Here is a 19,369-nt window from a genome sequence, read left to right on the forward strand (position 1 = left end):
AGACCTGGGGCCATAGCACTCTCCACCCTCGGCTCCCAACCAGCAAGACGTGCCAATGTGCAATGTGGGGTGCAGAGCGCCTTGTAATAAGCAACGTAGGATTCATATGCTTGGCCCCTAGATGAGATCTGACTGCCAAAAGCAGGCGAGGCAGCAGTGCCACGGGGCTGGGGAGGGCTGAAGAACCAGCTCTAGAGGAGCAAGTAGCTCTGGAGATCCAGAGGCAGGAGGGCAAGGGGTGGGGATGGTGACAAAGAGCCAGTGGAAAGGCAGTGAGAAGTAAGCAGGCAGGAGCAATGAGGCTTGTTTAAAGAAAGGAACGGGGTCACTGAAATGCAACAGCCATTCTCAGGCTCTTATAATCATCCCTGACGCACTGCTGCTTCTCTGTGACAGCATGCCTCCTTGCTCTCTCACTGATGTACAGACACTGTCACACTCCCCCTTGCCCCATGCTCTAGGTTGCACCCAGCCTACCATCCCCTCAGCAGCTGGAGCAAGCCAGCTGACCCGTCAAGCCATGCCCCCAAAAAATCTTTCCACCCTAAACTCCACTAAAACGTGCCCTGGCCTGTCGAGCACAACCTCTGACAAACATAACTTCCAGCCTCCACACCCAGCAAGCCGCACCGGCTGCCCCCAGCCCCGTGTCCGCAGTCCAGCAAAGACCTTAGAAACATGGTCACAAGGGCTGGGGCTGTCAGGGGTGAACGGCTCTGGCACTCAGAGGTGTGGGCCCGTATGTAAAGAGCAGCAGGTTTGTAAACGCCAAAGTCAGGGTTAGAGATCGGGACACCAAGGACTAAAGAGCACCGCCTCTTTCTTTGCTCCTCAGGGCAAGCCTGAGTGCTGGTACTCAGCGAGGCAGAAGGCTTCGGGTTATGTTCGGGGGAGTGTTGGCTGACAGTTTATGGTTAAGGCTGGAATCAGGCTTTGGGGTAAAAAGGGCTGAAAGTCTAGGGTTATTCCTGAATAATGTGAAGATTGCAGAGGTATGGTAAGAGCTGGTACCCAGTTCTTGTCATTCTGTGACAGGGCTGCAAAGTCAGTTGTGCTAAGCAAATCAGGCAGCTTCCCATGAGGTCTGGAGGGACAATAAATGCACTCAACCTTAAGTTTGGGGTGAATTATTGCCATGGGTGAACAGTGGGGGCCAGAGAAAATGTCAGAAATAGGGAATAGAGCTTAGGACTGAGGAACTAGAATGATACAAAGATGATAACAGTCCCCTAGCACTACAATACATGCTTGTGCATATGGCTTATAATTAGCTATTGGTCAGGTATGGCTCACTGTTGTACAGGCCAGTATAGAGTCAGGATCGTAGTGGTGTTTGGGTCATGGTGCTAAGTACAGGTCTCATTAGCCAAGACCATTGCTAGGGGTTGAGTGTGGGAATTTTTCTGTGGTTAAAGTTACTGTCCGTTAGAGATCAAAAAAGCGGGGTCTATGGAATTCATTTCACCCTGCATGCTCTACAGAATACATCTGTAAGCACATCACCTTCTGATCTCCCAAAAGACAACCTTTGCCGTACAACATCCTTCACCCACAAGTCTATTATTGTCTAGCCATTCCCAGATCTTCAGCAAGGTTCATGGTGGGCTGAGGGCTGGTATCAGCAGGGGAAAAAAATGGTTTATCGGTGGCTCTAGGACACTGGGCTATGATTAGAGGTAAGGGTCTTAGCAAGCAACCTATTCTTATCAAGGACATGACTACCAGCACTCTGCTCAGCAGCAAAGAGGGGATGGGAGAAGAGAGCACTCATTGTTGCACAATAAAAGCATCCACAGCCCATGCCTGGCCTCGTGCATCTCCCAAAGCACATGCCATACGCTGTAGGTGGCATGCAGGGAGGATAAAGAAGGGGGAGCAGGGCAGGGAGGTTGCCAGAAGGGAGAAAGGGACATTTTCTGGGACTTTTGTCACTTCTGGGTACTGGCCGAACCACATGCATGTACACACAAATATGCCCATTTGTCTCTTCGGAGCAGGGGGAGAACTCACACCCATCAGTCAGAGGACCGTGGCTCTCACCTGGCAGGGCATGGCTGGTTAAACAAATACTGGAGATGATACTCAGCAGACAAAGAGATGGCCCAGCAGCAATCAAGACTAGGGAGAATCAGGAAAAAAAAACCCAGACATTAATGGACATTTCCAGACTAACATGAAAATAACCAGATAAATTGTTGGGAAAACATGGGGGTAGAGGTAATTTCCCCATGTTTGGTCATTTCTTCAGTGTATTTTTGTACATTTTGGAAAAGCACTCATTCTTAAAATTATTTATTTATTTTCACATCAAAAGGCTTAAGGCTGCCAAAAAGCAAAGCTCTGGACTAAAATAGCGTTCCAGTTCGCTGCATGAAACCGCCCAAAGTATACCCAGAATTGGCAATATGATCTTTGCATCTGCGGAGAAAATACTGAGTCACGTTGTCAGCCCACACACATCTAACAAAAGTAAAAGCAGCCCAACGATTCAAGATTCACCCACTCGTCATTTAAAGAAAACACAAGTCATTCAGTCGTGCCTCATGCTTCAGGGACCTTTAGAAAACACCCAGCGCAGGGAACATTCGCCCACGTCATGCCCACACGCTGTTTCGAACCAGCGATGTCATTTGCAACTCGTTCACTCGCGGGTCTGGACGCTGTTTGGTTCAGCGTCCTCGGAGGAAGTCGCCGAGACTTAAAGGTTTCTGCCGCAAACGCAACATGGTAACTGCAGCCTCAGCCCTTCTGTTAGCAACGCCAAAATGGTGTAACATAGCATACCCGGCTTGAATCCCTGGAGGAGGCAGGAAAGCGTCCCGTGCTTCATTGCATAAAAGATCTGGCAAACTTAAGCCGTAGTTTGTATAAGATGCTACTGTACTCTTCCTTCAAGGGTTAATCCTGTACTGAAGTGTTAGCTCTCCCCGCCCTGGGCTCCCCAGTCACTCGGCACACATTAGACCGGGAGGTATTTGCACAAAGATCGAGATTTGGGGAATTACCCAGGAAATCCTCCTCCTTTTACCCCTTCCCACATCATTGTCCCCCAGCAAGAAAAAGCAGGTTCCTGCATTTCACCCAGCTGCTGGCAATCTCTCTTCCTCCTTCGGTGCTAAAAGCTGCTTAAGTATTAAGAGCTGAACCTGGATGTGCGGCAGCCAGCCCAGCTCATGACGGAGGGGGAGACGTCACCGCACGGAGGACGGGGAGTTACACAATCTCTGTGGTGCTGAAAGCGGCGCTGGAAACTTGTCAGGAACCCAAAGGCCAGAGCTAATTTGTATTTTCTTTTACACAGCATGATTTTAATCAGAGCGAAAAGCGCCCGGTTGTGTTTTATGTACAGAGGGTTATAAGTAGAGACAAATTAACAGAGCGACTAGGGGCAGGACGCGCTCTGAGGGCAGCGCAGGGAGGAACATTAGACAGGGAAAGGAACAGCAGGCAAGTCTCCTACACCCAATTTATCAGCATTTCCTTGATTCTTCAGGAATGCCATGTGCTATGAAGCAAGAGGCTAAGAGGCAACTCCATCAAAATGCTGAGATTGCCTAATTCTCTTTATAAGAAGGAAGAAGAAAAAAAAAAAGAAAAAAGAGACCTGCAAAAAGCTTGAGGACAAGCTTGTTTGAAAAAGCTCTTCCCAGAGGTTCTGGATGTGTCACCAAGTAAAACATGGCGTTCAGGAAACCTGTCTCACTTGCAGCCAATATTTGACAGCAGTTGAGTCTGGGTGACCTCTAACATACACTCCTCTGGCTTCAGCTGCAAACAGGTGTGTGCGAGTTCCCCTTTACAACCAATTTTCTGCCTCGCTGAAAGCAGACAGCGCAAAGGGCTGGCACAGCCCCCGAGCACCGCTGTTCCCCTCCAGCACCCCCTTTCCATGCTGTGATGGCCGGAGAGTGGGAGTTGGGAGCCAGGTCCTCGTTCGGTCACCTCTCCCTGGCCAGGCTCGCAGCCATGCCCCCTTCCCGGGACGCGGAGTCGGGGTGCACCCTTGCGTGCCACCAACGTGAGCCAGAGAGGGAGCGGGAGCAGCAGGTTAACAGGAGAGTAAATATACCTTGACATTTCTTGATTTGTTTGCTTTGTAGTCCCGGTAGGTTTACTGGAAACTCAGAGGCGGGGTTTGCCGCCTGGGGAGAGTCTCCTCCCCAGAGATTCTCTCCTGCTATCACTGGAGAGAATCCTTCATTTCAGCCTTCCTTTCTTTACCCACTGGGAATAAATGCTCCTTTCCCCCTCAGTTCAGCTTTATTCCTTGACAGCTGAGAAAAAGAAAGGAAAAAAAAAAAAAGAAAAAAATCAAACCTGGGACCTTTACTTTGCTCTGGAGCACGATTTAGATGTGTTGTTCAATGTCTAGTTCAGGATGGGATGAGCTGCATGTTAGGGATATAAACGGAAAGCTGTCAGACAAGCTCAGCTGTAGCTTCCTACATTCAGTCCGATAAACCCTACACCCAGAGCTTTATCCCACCAGCCAGCCCCTTTCCATTGTAGCCCCCGAAAGCAGCACCCTCTCTGCTCTCATCCTTCCTCCACGTGCTCCTTCGCCCCCCTCCCCCATACACATTTGTCCCCCCGACTCAAACAGCTCCCCAAGGAGCTCAGGCACCACCGATGCTCGGGGATGGGGAAAAGGGAAGACAGAGTCGGCTGAATATGCAAAAAATCCTATTTGCACCCCAGCACGTACAATCCAGGTCTTTGTCAGCATGATGGAGTATGCTCTGTCCTGTTTGTTTTCCTTTCCTGGTATTACCATACACGCCCTTTCCATATGAGCATTATTAAATGCTGAACCTGAATCAGCCTTTTCAAGACAGAGGCTGACTGCTGCCTGCCTAATATCTGTCCACCAGCTGCGTATTTATTTTGTTCAAAAATTATAGCCAATCATAAAGTCTAGTGTAAAATCTACAGCTGCCATTAAAAAAAAAAAGCACCAAAAGGCTTTTCAATGTTTGATTTCCGACAAGGCACCGGGTGGAAGCGTTTTCACTTGCACGAGCAGCCCTGCTTGGACACGGCCCGTTGAGACTGGAGTGCGATTGCTTTTGCACTTCGAGGCGGCGCATTTGGGATGCTGCCTGCCTGCCTGCTTTCTCCCCTGAGCGGCTTCACGCCGCAGGGACACGCATGGTGTCGGCCGGTCCCCCCTCACGTTGCCCTGGACAGACGGACACCCCAGGCGGGAAGGACGTCGGGGAAAAGGTGCAAAGCGCTTTTGCGGCTTGGGGCAGTGGTGGCAGCCGCCGGAGCGGCACCGGCAGGACCCCAGGCCGGGCAGACAATAGCTGTCTCCCCACGCTCTCCCTCCCAGCCGCATCCGTCATCCCCAAGACGGAGGAGTCTCATGAATCAACTCAAACACCCAGCGACAGGCTGGAGAAATCTATTAATATGCACCCGCCGCAGCACGTCGCCAGCCCCCTGCCTCGCGCGCCGCTCACCTGCCTGTCTCACCCCTGGCAGGCAGTGCGGGAACAAAGGAGCAGGGGAGGACGGCAGCGACTGCCCCCGAAACGGAGGGAGGCAGCGGCTGGAGACAAAGCTCATTCGCCGGCCGCCATGGGTGTGAGGAATGCTCCCGCTCGCCCTATTGTCTGGGGTCCTTTGTGCTCCTCCGCCCCCCCCCCCCGGGTCCCCAACCGCACAGGCAGAAATATTGGGAGCAGGACAGAAACGGCTTTGTTGAAGGAAGCCCTCGCGTGCGAAAAGCCTCCCGCCCTCGCCCCGCTGTACATAGCCGTCTGGCACACGGGCCCGCACTCCTTCTGCCCCAGAGGGCAGGTAGGGAGCAGGGGGCTGCAGAGCAACGCGGACAGATGGACTCAAGGGGTTTGTTTCTCCATGCTCATGGGGCATCTGGCAGCCCCCTCCTGAGTGCCTCCTGCTCCCTCCAGAGATTTGACCCTGCGACACCTTTGGGAGGTGGGGAATGGTCACCTGGTCCTGCGGAGGGGCGCGGGAGGGCTGCCCTCGCCCCACACCGCTGATGCAGGGCCAGCAAGCCCTGCTAGGCTGCATTAGGGAGCAGATCTGGCAACACAACTTCAGTGTGCACAGAGCACCCACCATGCCCCCCGCATCCCTCCCGGCCTCAGGAGCAGCACAGACGCCTCTGCCAAACCTCCACTGCTTTGTCAAGCGGTAGCCGTGCCCCCCCCCCCGTGTGAGCCACATCTGCGGCTGCAGCATTACACACACACCCCGATCCTGCAGAGCTGGTGGAGGGACCCAGATTCCGTTGTCTCAGGGCAGAGCCATAATTGCCAAGCCCTCCCGAGGGGTCAGTCCCCAGCTGCAGCACACTGCTCGGCTCTTCTCCCACCACCACCACACACTGGCATTGGAGGGACCAGGATGGAGAGAAGGGGAAAGCCAGGTCCCTCCAGTGCAGGGAGCAGGGTGACCCCGCGATGCCCGTGCCACTGCCCAAGGGACCACGGTGCTGCCCAGCCCCACGGAGGCCACAGGATGTGGGCTGGCTCCAGCGAGCAACCCACAGAGAGACACCGCTCGTCTGGACACGGCACACCGGCTCGTGCAGTCCCTGCCCTGCCTGCCCTCAGCTGTCTCGCACCTCCCCACCGGCACTGCTCGCACAAGCAATCTTAGCCACGAACGGAAACAACCACAAGGTGGGTCTGATTCGGACAATACGGCCAACGGGACGTAAGCAAAGAAATAAAGATAAGGTCCAAACCCGAGGGAAAAGCTTAGTCCTGAGAGATGGTGCCTGGGACCATGAAGGAGCCCTGGCACGCAAGTGCTCCACCGCCGGGACGGCAGCGCTGGGCGCTCTGGCGCAGAGAGCAACAGGGTCTGGGAAGGAGCACCAGGAGTCTTACCATACCGAGTACAGAGGCTGCTGGAGGAGCCTGAAGGGTGTCTGTAAGGGACAGGGATGGTAAGGGGGTAGCTGTATACATACAACTAAAGAGCCCATTTCTCAGTTTTGTGCTGGGAAAACCAGTTTCTGACATTTCTGGTACCAAGGAGTGCACATTAAAGAGGAAGGCTCTATCCAAAGTTCAGTTTCTCTTCCTATTTTTCATTATATTTGGTGTATTTTAAATAAATTCTAAGTAGCTGTTGCAAAAAAAAGCTTCTATGGCCATCAACAAGGAGGTCTCCAAACAAGCTTTCTTCAGAAATAAGTTTTTGCTAAAGAAAATTGTAAAATTCCTACTTAAAAAAAAGAGTAGAAACCATGATATCTAAACAGCATCACTTCCTTCTTTGAGTTTTGCACTTCACAGCGAAGCTTCAACAGCTCTTGTAAAGTATGCTCATGCTTTATACGCAGGACTCTCACTAAGTTCAGTGGACAGGAGATTCCCAGTAATGTCTAAGTTGCAGAAGCAAGGCAGTTGCTCCCAAAGCCACCAACTAAGAGGAGGCTTTGTGAGGGTAGTTAAAGCAAAAAGCCAGATAAAGCAAAAGGCCTTCATCTTGGACCGTCAAAAGTCAGTGAAAGGGGAAAGAGTTGGCGGTGGGTTGGTGGCAGAGCTACTGGCCTCTCTTCTCTGTGCTCCTTCCATGACACCTCCCTGCTTCCCTGGGCAAATGGGGACGTGCCAGCTCTGCCCCCCCGGGCCCTGTGCCTGCACCCAGCTGGTGTTCCCGCACAGCAGCATTTCAGCAGCTGGAGGGCCGGTTGCATCAGACCAGAGCTGAACTAAAGTGACTACAAGTGCCGTTTTGGCACCTGAGCTGGAGAGGCTGCCTGAGTTAATGAAGCTGATGAGAATGGGATGGGGTGTAACGAGGTGCCTCTTACTGAAAAGCAGAGAATTTCCCCAGGCAACCTTCAGCTCTCGCAGAGCACGCGGGTCAGTTTGCAACTTATTAACGCCAACACTCGCACGACCAAAGTTCAGCACATGTTTAGTTGCTCTTCTGGAACAGCAGACTTGAAAAGCATGTCGCACAGGTTTTCTAGGAATAAAAGAGATGTCCAGAGAAAGCACCCCTTACCCCATCTGCACAGAGACCTCCACCACACCACTGTGCATTTGGGCCATGAGACCGTGTTTGTTCACCACCCGGTGCCTGAGGAGTCAGCTCTGCTCAGCTACTGCACCCGTCTCCATCAGGCCACAGCTCCTTCCTCCTCTCGCGACAGAACAGCTCTGCGCCCCAGCAAAGCCTGAAACGGTCTCCAGGTTTAGGAGGAAATTCTCTGCTGAGAAGGCAGATTTATTGGCTTTCCGGTGAGATGAGTGGGTTTGTCAGCACACACACTGCACGTTTTAAGTGTCTCCCCTGCAGCTGGAACTTAACCCTAATCTAAATTACGCCTCCGGTGCCCTAATTTAAAGAAGTGTTCAATAGACTATGTCACTTGGAAAATTAATTGATTTGCCGCTGGACAAGCGGGGACGGGTGGCAGATTCAGCGTTGCATCTCAGCACCAGATGAGAGCAACAGGGCTGTTTCTCCCAGGAGCGGGGGACAGTCGCGTGCAAGGGGACTACTGTGGTTCCTGCAGCCAGTCTCTTGTCAGGCCATTAAGCCCACACAAGCCAGGTCACCTCTAAAAGAAATTCGGAGATCCCAGGGATGATTTTCTATCCGCCGCCTGCTGTGCTGACCACTGCTCCCAGGGAGCCGTTCCTTCGGAGGCAGAGGAAGGGAGTGGCCCTGGCAGACATGGAACGTGGTCACCCCACTGGTGGGCAGAAAGCCCACCCCACTGGTGGCAGCGAGGCTACACGCAGAGGAGATGCAAGAAAGGCACAGAGGAAAGGAAGTTCTTACTAACCAAAGCAGAGGGGAAGACGAGAGCCCACCAGTGATCAAACCTGGGAGAGAAGCGCTGATGGATGGAGCCGCAAATGTAGTCTTTCAAAGGTATCACTGGGCAGGATGACACCAGAAAGAAAATCAAAGCAAAAGAGTCGCTGAGCAGGTGGCATGCTTTCAATCCTGGCTGACCTGGGATTGGCACTACTTACCCCAGTGCACGCCTGTTGCAGCGATCAAGTTACCCAGTGAGAAGGGGTTACACAGCAATTATAACTACCTCCCCACCAGCGGAGCAGCCAAACATCCTCTGCTACCCACAGCTTCCCAGCAGGCTCACAAGCAAAAGAGCCAAACAGGTTTCATTCACTTTGCAGCTGCTGCCCAAACCAGCGTAGGTAACAGCGTTGGACCTGATACCCAAGAGACAAGCCTACACCGACTTAAAGAACGATGCACGAGCCTGCTTGCTTGCTTATCCAAACCTGCGGATGTCCAGAGAGCATACAGTTCTGTTGTTAAAAGTCTTTTTATTTATGTACTTTATAATGAACAGTATCTGTGTATTATTCTTTGTAAGTATTTGTGCTCCCTGAAGGTCAGAGTTAAGAACATCCAAGTAAAGGTCCTGGAAGTGGGTTTGAGCATTTTATTGGAGCGATCAGTGATTTATCAACCACTTCTGGCACTGGTTGTGAACATGCAACTATTGCTTACTCTGACCCAGAAAGGGCCACTATTTTAGCCCTATTAGAAGCGAGATGTTCATTGCTCTTCAGATGGTACCAGTGCCTATTGCCAGATCTGCAAGGACACATCACCTGCAGCCTTTTGATCAAAGGCTGGGTCTGGGGGGAATGAAGTTCAGAGCCGATTTCTTTCTGTGTATTATTAAAAAGCATCACTAAAAATTCACCACACTGCCAAGTATACTTCATGTCTGGTGGGACAAAGCACCCCTTCTCCCTCACATTTGCAGAAGCAAATACAATTGGAGAAAGGAACAAAGTTTCACTTCTGCAGCCACTTACCAGAAGAAATGGTGTGGTTTGGCCATCACGCTCATTTGTTTTCCCTGCAAAGACGTACTAACAAGGACCTTGCTTCTTAGTGACTGAGGAGGAGGGAAAGAGAAACCTTGACCGCAAAGAGGAACCCAGTCTCTGGGAGACAGGCAAAGGGGATGCTGTTAAACATTCAGGAAACACTAAGGGAAAGATGGGGGCAGCCAGAAGCTTTGAAAGTTTTGATTTCTCCAAGATAATGAACTGCCTGTTCTAACTAGAGGAGAAATAGCCTGTGAGCCCTCTCTCCCAGAGAGGTTTCTCCTACAACGTTCAATACTGTAAAGGGCTGGAGAGGAGGGAACACTTGGCTGGATTAATTTACAAGGTCAAAGTTATTTTTTTCCCAGGGGGAGTTAAACCAGACTCATGCCCTTTCTTCTCTGGGATTGATAAAGTGTTTGAAACTCTCCTGCTTGCACGAGGAGGGCAGGAGCATCTACTGCCCCAGGAGCACAGGCGCGGCCGAGCCCAGGACCACCCCAGCAACTGGGGAATTGCACAAGTGGCATCTTTGCGGGAGAAGTTAAATACTTCAGATTCCCTTTTCAACCAGGCTACTTAAGCTTTGGATCTGTTTTTGTTAAAGCCTTCTTACTTTAATTAAGAAAGTCCTTGCTGAAATGCAGTACCCTGCCCCTTTGGTTACAGTTAACGTGTCTGCTGAGATAGCCAGCAAACCTTTAAGACACAACCAGGCTGAACTCGGTAGCTCTCAAGGAGTGGTAAAAACCCTTTAAATGTAGTATGGGAGAAAGATCATACTCTCAGCAAATTGAGGATCCAAAGCAACCCTGAGAAACTCGAGTTTTGGGCCAACAGGAACCTCATGAAGCACAGGAAGGGGAGTGCAAAGCTCTGCCCTGGGGAGGAGTAACACCAGGCGTCAGCGCAGGCTGGGAACAGACTGGTCGAGTAGTCGCCCAGCCGAAAAAGGACCTGGGAGTTACAGGGATGCCAAGCTGTGTACGAGTTAGCAGTGCATTCTCATCGCAAACACCACAAATTGCATAGCGGGCAATGTCAGGGGCAGCGTGGCCAGCAGGCCAAGGGGAGGTGATAAATCAGCACTGCTGAGGCTGCACCTGGAACAGAGCTGGAATAGTGGACTTCATGGATATTATGAGTCCCCGAGCAGAGTTAGGACTTCCTGGAAAATCTGTTCATTTCGATTATTGGGGGAGAGAAAAAAAAAAGAAGGAAAAAACCAAAAAAACCCAGAAGTAATAATTTCCTCCCAGTTCCCACATCTCTATAAATGGCCCAACATCACCACATTTAGGATGTGTATCTGAGAAAGCAAGGTTCTCTTTTAAAGAGAAGTTTCTTGTCGGAAAAAGACTTGAAAAAGGGAACCGAGCTCTGTACTGTTCAGGGCGCCAGGCAGCGCTGCCGGCAGCCTCCCTGCCAGCGGAACGTAAGGAAAGGACAGAAGGCAAAAAACAAACTGCTGACAGCCTTCCTGCCCTCCTGCAACCCTGGAGCATCACAGCAAGATTAACTGGAGATGGTAGTTGACTAATAGGTGGTTTTGACAGGGTAAAGTGGAGAAGATCAGATAGGAGAAAATATGGCTGCACTGAGCTGGCCATGAAATCCTTGATCTCCTTTGGAGAAATGCATTGCTTTTAGCCGCCGGGTGCCAGTCACTGGTGCAAGCCCAGCAGGTAAATAGGCACAGGCAGTGTTTGCAGCAGGAAGCTTAACCAGAAAGGAATTTTATCCACCCAGAGCAGGCCCCTGCCCGGGGCAGCCGGGAGACCTCTCTAGCAATCAAACACTGACGCCTCTTAAGGTCTAACCTGCTCATGTACCTACTGCTTCTCCGCTCTTACAGGTGCTGTGCTGGCTGGGGGCTGGTTTTCACCGCTGGAAACAGAGACACCCATCTGCATTGACCAAAAATCAGTGTTCAGCAACAACTGTTGAAGGCAACTGCTGCCCAAGCAGCACCAACAAGCGTTTGGTCTTGCCAGGCTGAAAATATCACAGTTAAAGTAGGCAAGACCCCCTGCTTAGTCCAAGGGGAACAGCCCTCAACTCAACAGTTTGGGCACTTCCACACAGCCTACAAATCTCAGTTGTTTGACTGCTGCTCGTGGATTTTTATCCTCCCCGCTCTTCTCGCCTCCCACCCCTCCGTGAGCCCGCTGTCCCTCCAGCAGAGGACAAGGGTTTTTTGCTGGAGAGCATCGGCACTTCTCCACACGACCTCCCAGGCATGGGAGGTGATGGACAGCAAGATAGCCAAGCCTAATCCCCACATGCTATGTGGTTTTTTTCATCCCATTCCCTTCCTTTTACAGCCTAAGTGGGAGAGAGTCAGGCCAGATCTCAGCCTCCATCTGCAGCCCGGGATTATGATCTGAAGCATAATATTTCTTTATGAGCAAATTATCACCGAGACTTCAATGCGCTGTTGGCCTTTTAAAAAATTAAGTGTTTAGTATTTTTATTTCTTTCTGCTTTGCAGTTTATGGCTCCCATAAATCAGGTGACAGGCCGTGGCACAGAGGGCTGATCCGATCTGTGGGAACGAGGAAAGGGGCAGGAGAAGGGAGCACCGGCTCAGTCCTTAACCAAGGGGACCTCTGCTCCCTGCTGTAAGCAGCCCCGCGGGGGAGGCAGGATGCTGCCCACCTGAGGCAGTGCTAACACCATGCCAACGCTTTCTTCTCTGACACTGAGTAAAAAAAAACTTATTTCTCCTATGCCACACCATCTACTTGTAAAATGTGAAAACCACTTCTCTCTCTCACAGGAGTGGGAGCAGTGATAAATCCATTAACATTCACAAACTGTTCCATCAGTACCGAAATTAGACTTACAGGGGGGATGGACACAAGCAAAGTACTAACCCGCTACACTGGTAACCCAACCCATGCATTTGAAACAATCAAATCTGACCCAACGTGTTGCTGATCTAGAAGTCTTACCTCGTAGCAAATGAAAGATGCTGCCACAGTTAAAAGACTACTTCAGAGTCAGAGACTTCATGCTGAACTCCCAAGTCTCACAAGTCAAAGACTGAATTTTCAAGGACATTTAATCACACAGAGATGCACCAAAGGCCATGCTAAGAAGCGTCCCAGCAAGCGACTCATCAGGGAAACCTCCTCCCTACATCTCCGTGCTTCCAAATACTATTAGAAAAGTCTGTCCTGTAATCAGCCTGCTCCCTGCCAGGGAAAGGGGATCCATAGCCCTTCCTTTCCCCTGCCCCTTGCCATCTGTCTTGTGCACTTGGACTCTAAATACTTCAGGGCAGACACTTTCCTATACACCCATGTGCGCATGCTTAACACCTTGCCAAGCGGGCCACCATCTTCACAAAGACCTTAAGGCTCAAAAGACAAATAATATATAATACTCCAAGGACTTTGTTGGATTGGGGGTTGCAGGGTTATTCACTGATGGTGGTTTTATTGCTAGCTGTACTGCATTGTTCATTGATAAGAACTGGTCTTTCTCCCTACGCGTTCAATGCTGGTTTGCTAGGGGAGACATCAGTACAAGTACTTTATCTTCCACTGCTAGAAGGACAGGAGCGCAGGCGGCTTACTGCTGTTTCAAGGGAAAGTCTGCGCAGAACAGGGCGAGAGGACTTCTGCAAGGACAAGCCCTGACGTTCTTTCCGCTGGTTCACAGAAGCCCATGAGGTGACATAACTTCATGTGGCAACCCTCCCTTGAATACTCCCACAGTCCCAATCCTTCCTTTGGCATTTCCAAGGCATTGGAAGTCCTGCAGACATTTTGCCTACCAAAGCAAAAGGGGATGCCAATCGCTGCCCTGCTTCTGAGCGGCTGCCTGCAGCCCAGCCTCCACCACTGGTCCTCCACTCGACCAGGAAGATTTTACCTGCTACAAAAAGCTGTATAAGAGGCAGGTGTTGCTGCGATCCTCAGCAGGCACCCACCTTCTCAGTGGGCGCCAGCAGCACCGGGTTGTGCACCCAGACTGCCATGAAAGCTGTAAGAGTGCTACTGACTGGGTAGCCAAGTGCCAACAAGCACAAAGGCATGGGGGTATTTCATTTTATACATATTTTACCAACATTTAAAAGTACATGAGAGTTCCAACCCATCCCATAACCTGCACACAAGACTGTATGAAAGGTAAAGGGAGGAAGTTAATTGAGCATGGATAAATTCACCTAATAACAGAGGCAGAGCTGGCAAGAGTCTGGTGGTGGCCCTGGCCAGAGACTGCGGCACACGCCTCGGCCCCAGCCCCTCGTTGGGCACCTGGCCCTGCCATCCAATTTAGTCCCTCGCCTTGGCCACCAGGACTGTTTGCCCCTACAAGCCGCCCTGCGATGGGGGAAACGGTCTGGCTTCCACCCGACGCCGAGGAAACGGAGGGGCACGTGGTCCAAAGCACAGCCCTTGCACGCAGCCTCAGAAAGCACCTGGGAACCTCCAATTCACATGAAGAGCATACTGGATTTGGGCAGGATGGGCACAATGGCGATTTCGGTCTCCTCTAAGAGTTCACAGCGCGATCTGCAGAGCACGCTGGGTTTCCTGCCGGGAAAGGAAAGGAGGGGAGGCAGGCTCGGGGGGGATCCCGAAGGGCATGGCCCCTTCCTGGGGCTCTTGGCCAGTGCCCTCACGAAGGACATGGTCACCGTTTCTCCTGTTTGGCAATGCTTGAAAGCAGGACATGCAGATGCCCATGGAAATCCCAATGCGGAGGCCCCTCCGTGGGCAGCAGTGGGGCCCCCGGGACGGCACCGGTAAGGATGCAGGAACGGGTCCCTGCCCTGAACTCCCACCGAGGTGATAGCCAGGGAGAAACCCCCTGACAGGTTGCCCCACGTAAAACAATACAAACGGGCAGCTAACCACACCGAGGTGGCAGAGTTCTGACCGTTGACATTAAACCGCACAAGTTGTTCCAATAAAACTGAGATTAGATGATAAGCAGCAAGCAGTAACAGCAGGAGGACATCCTTCCCTCCCTCCCTCCCTCCCGTCTGGGTGCCCACAGTCATCAGTACAGGACTCGGCGTGACAACTGGAGCCGGGCTGTAGCATTAAGGACTCCCAGTCGGAGAGTGCAGGCGAGACGGAGCCCTGCCAGAGGCTCACCCCCACGGCTGGGGCTGTCACTGGAAGTAAAAGGATTAGCAGAGAGAAGAGAAAGCTTCCAGGCTGGCAAGGGATAGGCAAAGTGCATAAGAAGTTCAGACCATGCTTTTAAGTGAGTTTTGAGCTTCAGAGAATCTCTTCGACAATAATGAGAATCCAGTATTTAAAAGAATAAATACATTTAAAAAAAGACGGAAAAAGAGAGTAGCAAGTACCTGCTCTCTCCCCCAGGAAAACACATGCTGCACAGAGCAATTCCGAAACACAGACACCAGTCTCGTCCTCCCGAAACCCGGTTGTAAAGCTAACAACTGTTGCGCTATTAAAGTGTCAGATAAGCCAGGCGATAGCACCAGTGAGACTCCTGGAGCTTCAATACTCTCTGGGATCTCTTGGGCACATCGGGTTTTACTCCAAAGGTATCAAGATCTAGGAGTGTTAAGGCCAGAGGTAAACATTATCAGGAGTTGCCCTGCCCTCCTCCAGGAACCACAGCTGATCTGTTTAGACAGAAGGACAGGCAGGAGGCAATGGCAGAAGGCAATGGCATTACCCGTTTCAGAAAGCCACCTACTCTCCTGCAAGAGACGTCAGGGAAACGCAAAATTCACTACATGCCTCCAAAAATCATACAACTGCTTTCAGTGCTGAAAATGTGCATCTTGTTTCCAATCTAATGTTTTCCCCATTTTGCTCTCCAGTCATCAAGTTGTGCTGTGGCTGCTCCTCGCGGGCAGGAGAGCTGCCGGCTGCCAGACATCTTGCCCCCAGGTGGGTGCCGGCAGCCTGGAGCCCCTCACCACTCAAGTCCACCTCTCCCCGCCACTGAGTGGAGGGGCACATTAGGACAGGAAAAAAAAAGTGAGCTAAAGCCAATTAAAAGTGCAGGGAAAACACGGGGAGGCAGGATGTCATTACCAGAGCTGGAATTTGGCCTGGGTGCCATGGAGATGAAACACAGCAGATGGTTAAGGTGTACATGGGAAGCACGCGCGCAGCACCTGACTATAGATTTAAGGCCAATTAATACAACAAAAGAGAAAACTTGACAAGGAAGCCAGAGACCTACAAAATGAATAAGTGAACCATGAAAAGGGGAGGCTCTCCCATCAAAAAAAAAAAAAAAAGCAGCAGAGTGTACAATACCTACAGAGCCGTGAATAAACTGAAGTTGGAACAGATGGAGACAGAAACAAACCGCCGTGTGTATTAGTTAGCTAACAAGTAAAAGAGCCGGCGCGGGGAAAGAGCTTCCCTGCAATTCAGGGCGAGAACAATAGGCTCCGGTTCTGCAGCACCCCCTTCCCGAGGTGCTCAATGTTCTTCATATGGCTTAATTTAAGGCTCACAAGCTGCAGCACTCTCAGATACAAGATCCTAACAAATGACCGGGAAAGCATATTCTTTTAAATAATAAACCATGTGCCTCTAATTAAAAGAGCCCAGGCACTACGCAGCAGAGACAGGAGCCTTCCCCAGCAGCCCATCACGCGGGAACAGACCCCGACTAAGCGGCCCTGCCTCGGACCTGATCCAAAATGGGATCAGGGGACGACAAACAAGGGCTTTCCAATGGATGGTGACTGCCCTGAGGTGGCCGCGGTCACAGACCGCTGGGTAAACACTTGGTAAACCCCAGCGCTACCTCGGAGGCACATAGGTGACCTTTATCTTTGCAGGCAAGGACCCTGCAGCCGGAGAGCTGCTTTGCACACAAACATTTCCATTGAATTTTATCTGATCGCCTGTGAACTGAAGCCCTGGCCGGGTCAGAGATGGGAAAACAAGCAAGGAGACAAGCCAACACACCATGGGAATGGGAGCAGGGAGAGGTTAGTGTGGTGCAATTAAGCACAACAAGAAAAACCCCTCACTACAAGGACATTTAAAATCCCAGCTGTGAAGAAGAGGAGGCAAGTGTCCCGAGGAGCACTGGGCGCTGGCTTCCCAAAAGCCACCCTCATCCCGAGGGCAGCAGCAGCACCCTGACACCCACGGCAGCAGCCCCCTAATCAGGTCAGGCTGGCAGGAGCAGGCACTCAGCTTTCCCTCCAGGTCTGCAAACACAAGGCCGTCCCGCCACTGTATCTGCGATGTAAATCCCAAAGATAAACAAGACCAGCTCTGCAGACAACATTTATCACCCACTTTAAAGGTGAGCTACTTGGGGCTAAGCCCCCTGAGAGGCAGCCCCCATGGCAAGCTCAGCCTGGAAGCGACAAGCTTTTAATGGCATTAAGTCCTGCCTTGAAGGCAAAACTACTGACTTCAAAGCAAGAGAGCTTTTGCAGAGCCGTGCGGTCCCTGAAAACCCTGTCCCAAAAAGCCCATCCTTTCGTTTGTGCTCTGGACAGACCCTGGAGCATCGCTGGTTTGCACAGCAGCAGGCATGCTTGTGCATCAGCTGCTCCGCTCCTTATAGTGCTAAGGAGACACCAGCATGTTTCCCCACCACCACAATGACTTTATAAAACAACGCAGGCCGAGAGGCAGCACCTGCAATAAGCCCAATCACAGGCACAGGCTATAAAAAACCTCCCCCCCATCTCTACCCCCACCTGATTCCCTCTGTGGCTTTAAGCAAATCACATAACTTTTCCCCTTTAGTTTCTGCACCTGGGAGAGAATAATATTTACCTACCCCAGAAGGGTGTTGAGAGGATTAGTTAATGTTTGCCCAGCATTTTAAAGGATAAAATATTCTGTATTAATTCCTAGCTGCTGAAAAGACTGATACGTATGACTCTCATTAGCTCCAACAGAAGATTTTTGCTTGAGTTGGGCTTTACTGCTTCAGAAGAGTAGAAGCAAGATGATGTGATATTAACATTTCAAAAAGCGCCTGCAGCACGCGCTGTAAAACCCCTTCTCTTTTGACTACCGCCAGCCTTCTGCTCCGCCGCCTGCGTTGCGGAGGTGCACCTGCACCTGTTAGACATTAAAGCAGTCCAAACTCAACACGGGTCTCTGGGTCTGTGCTGGCAGCGCTGGGTAACCCCCTTGGAGGGGGTCCCTTTGCAGGCCCCCACGGTGGGGAGCTGGCCTCACCTGCGAGATGTCCTCTCATTGATTAAAAACAGCCGTTGCACCGGGATTGCCCTTCTGCTCAGATTTGAAAGACGGGAGCCGACACAGGTTTTCTTGCCCTGACGGCTGTGAGCTTTAGGTGGGGTCCGTGCAGCACCCTGTCTGTCGGCGGATGTGCCCGGGGGACGCGCCGGGCGGGTGGGCATCCCCTGTGCTCTGCCGCACCACTGCTCGGGTTGTGTCCCCTGCGTCCGGGTACTGGGCAGAAAGAAAGAGAGATTGATAAGAACCGGGCTCCGGCAGAGCACCTGGCAGTCTCAGCATGCTTTACAACCCAGGACACCCACAGCGCTAGGGAAAATATATTGCTGCACATCCCACAAATCAACCCACCCACTGCTCAGGCCCTTTACATTCCCAGCGTGGCACCGGCGCTGCCGCAGCATCGTTGTTCCCTCTCTGTGTGCTGGGCACCTTGTTTCTGAGGGTGAGGACAGCGAGGTGCCACCTCTGCATGGTGTTGCACCCCCAGGCTCATTTCCCTCAGCTGTTTCCCACCACAGCTCGCCCCAGCGCCGGTATCCCATACGTGATGGGTGCCCACGCCGCCATACACGGGGGCTCCACTCTCATGGACAGCGGGTCGAAATGCCAGCAGTCTCATGGGCTCCCAGGACAGAACAAGCAGAGGAAAAGGCCTGGCTTTGGCCCACGGTATCTGTGGCTTCCTGGGTTAAGCAAGCTGCACCGGGCAGGGCTCTGGGCACGGCAGCCACCAAGCTCCCACCTCCAGCAAACGCTGTGGCCGCAATGAATGCACCTCTGTACACCCGTCCTCAAAAGCAGCACGGCAGGGCTGAGCCCCGCAGCAGTGAGGAAGGGGGATGGGGGGCTCACGGAGCCGGCCAGAAAAGGGGTTTGGTTTTAACTGCTGGTTTATTGCCTGTCGGCAGAAGTGTATGGCTGTACAATAAGGGAAAGGCTGGAGGAAGGTGTTTGGAAATCGGACTAACCCACCCCCAGACTCATGAAAGAAAAACGCCACCAAAGCAGCACCCCACTGGCCACACAGTTTCAGGGAGGGGAAGCGATTTTGAAGCCCGAGAACAACGGGGCGACCTTTCCCTCCTTTCTTCTGGCAAAGGTAAAAGACCTCCCTGAGGAGGTGTCCACGCCGGGGAAGCCGCTGAATGAGAAGCCCCGGGCCAATAAAGCATCCCTTTGTGCCTTCAAACACCCTGTCCGACGGCGCTTCCCAACCTTCATCACTCCTGCCTGCTGGCAGCGCTGGTGAATCTCAGCCCTCAGCAGCGGGTCACCGTGCAAATCCCCGACCAGAGGCAACGGCATGGCCATGCCGGCACCGAGGGCTGCCTGCCAGCGCCGGACTGTGTGCCCCCCACATGCAGTGGGGCAGCCCGGAGG

Source organism: Aptenodytes patagonicus, chromosome 1 (assembly GCF_965638725.1).
Source record: "Aptenodytes patagonicus chromosome 1, bAptPat1.pri.cur, whole genome shotgun sequence".
NCBI lineage: Eukaryota > Metazoa > Chordata > Aves > Sphenisciformes > Spheniscidae > Aptenodytes > Aptenodytes patagonicus.